Source organism: Mus caroli, chromosome 9 (assembly GCF_900094665.2).
Source record: "Mus caroli chromosome 9, CAROLI_EIJ_v1.1, whole genome shotgun sequence".
NCBI lineage: Eukaryota > Metazoa > Chordata > Mammalia > Rodentia > Muridae > Mus > Mus caroli.
The window spans coordinates 106,814,530-106,816,813 of NC_034578.1; the positions used below are offsets into that span (position 1 = coordinate 106,814,530).

Genomic DNA, 2,284 nt, shown 5'->3' on the forward strand with positions numbered 1-2,284 from the left:
CTGAAGGGGTCTGCAACCCTATAGGTTGGACAACAATATGAACTAACCAGTACTCCTCTGGAGCTTGTGTTTCTAGCTGCATATGAATCAGAAAATGAGTAGCTATGAATCTAGCTGCATAGTTGGCCATCAGTGGAAAGAGAGGCCCATTAGTCGTGTCCTCAGTACAGGGGAACGACAGGGCCAAGAAGTGGGAGTGGGTGGGTGGGGGAGTGGGTGGGGGAGCGTGTGGGGGACTCTTGGGATAGCATTGGAAATGTAAATGAAATAAATACCCAATTAAAAAAAGAAGAAAACTGGCTGGAACTACAGAGCAGGGGCAAGCCTTTGTCCTACAAAGTACAGTAGACTATGGTGAACACTAACCAGCTCTCCCCCGTTTTAATGTTTTTATAAAGGCATATTGTATAATAAATTTGTAGCCACGTCTTAATAGCTCCCAACAACTGGCTGCCAAAGATGAAACCAGCCAGTCAGGTGTCAAGCCAGAGCAAGGATGGATCTGGAGATCAGGACCTGGGTCTGCAGGTGTGCAGCAAAGCTGGGAGAGGAACAGAGGGTAAGAGCCCAGTATATCTGCCTTTTATGCTCCAGCTCTGACAATGGTCTTAAGAGGATGTTCCCCCTACTTCCGACTTCAGATGGATAGAAACAGGCCCATTCAAATCACAGTACACTCAGTATCACTTTCTTCTCTATAGAACTAGCTGCGGGGTTTCTTTTGTTTTAAATTTTGTAATTATATTTGTGTACAGAAAACTTAGTGTACATTTAACCCAGTGTAGTGGCAAGTTCTTTAGCCTTTGCCCTTTCCAGCTTGGCAATGCGAGCCACAGACTTAAGACCCAAGACATTGCCTCTCCAGTGGTGATGGATCTCATCATATCTGTCATTATAATTGGTCCTAATAGCTTCCACCAGCTTAGCCAGAGCACCCTTGTCTTCCAAGTTAACCTGGGTGAAGGCAACAGTGGTGCATGCCTTCCTGTGAACCAGGCACCCCAGCCTGGCCTTTCCCTTGATGATGCAGTAGGGGACTCCCATCTTTTGACACAGGGCAGGCAGGAAAACCACCAGCTCATGGGGTCTACATCGTGGGCAATCACCACCAGCCGAGCCTTCTTGTTCTCCACCTAGGTGGTGACTGTATTGACTCCTGCTTGGAGGACAGGTGGTCTCTTAGTTGGGACGTCGCCTTTGCCAGCAGCTTTCTTCTCAGCACGGGCCAGTAGCCTTTGCTTCTTCTCTTGCTTTGTCTCTGGCCTGTACTTGTGGGCAAGCTTAAGCAGCCGAGTAGCTGTTTGCCTGTTCAGGGCCTGGGTGAACTGGTTAATGGCAGGAGGTATTTTGAGCAGCTTACAGAGGATGGCTCTTTGCCTCTGCAGCCTGATGTAGCAGGGCCATTTGAGGAAGCGTGTTAGATCTCTGTTGGGCTGATGTCCTGCCCAATGCCGAAGTTCTTGGGCCTCTTCTCAAACAAAGGATTGACCACCTTTTTGACCTTCTGTTTCTTGACGACAATGGGGGCTGGAGCCACCTTCTTGCCCTTGGCCTTCTTTCCTTTGGACATCTTGCTCGGCTGGTGGGAAGAGTCAGGTGAGGGGTTTCTGACAAGGTGCTTATACCAGCTACTATCCACCGCACAGGGAGAACTTAGCGTAATTCTGGAGGCAGGGAGGAAAGTTGTGTTGAAATTAGACTTTGCATTTTGTTAGGACCACAGTAAAACACATGACCCAGGGAGTTACAAAACACGTATATCGTGAAACAGTTCAGTTAGTGTTAAGATGTCAAGTTAAAATGTTAAGTCAGCAGATGGCTTGCTCTTCTTCCTGGTTCAGTGACAAAATTTCATAATGAGTCTTGAGAGATTGATAGCTCTGCAACACCTCTGTTTTATTTCTTCATCTGGAGATGTGAGGCAGGTCTTTAAGTCAACTTTATAAGTATTTATCTGCATTTACTTGCTCTTCAGCCCCCTTCCCTGGATGTTTGACAGTGTAATAGCTCTGGGCTGGGGCCCTGGTATGACGTCATCCTGGCTCCTCTTCTCTTAGCTATCAAACTGTCAGGTGACATATTTGCTAATGGTTTTGTGAGAGAAGGAACTAGAAAGCATACTTGCTTTCCATAGTCACCGAGAGCCTGTTTTCTGGGTGTGCTGATGTGGGTCTTTGCTTAGATACATCTGTTCTGTGCTGAAATTGCCAAGTCACCGAAGATGACTCAGCAGCCACCGGGAAAGTCAAGGCTGGATGGGACACACTCAGAAGGCTTACTTACT

General features: G+C 47.3%; 1 pseudogene; it reads right to left on the reverse strand.

The window, feature by feature from the left end:
- Positions 1-771: 771 nt before the first annotated feature.
- On the reverse strand, positions 772-1,576 carry LOC110302527 (annotated as a pseudogene).
- Between the last annotated feature and the right edge of the window lie 708 nt (positions 1,577-2,284).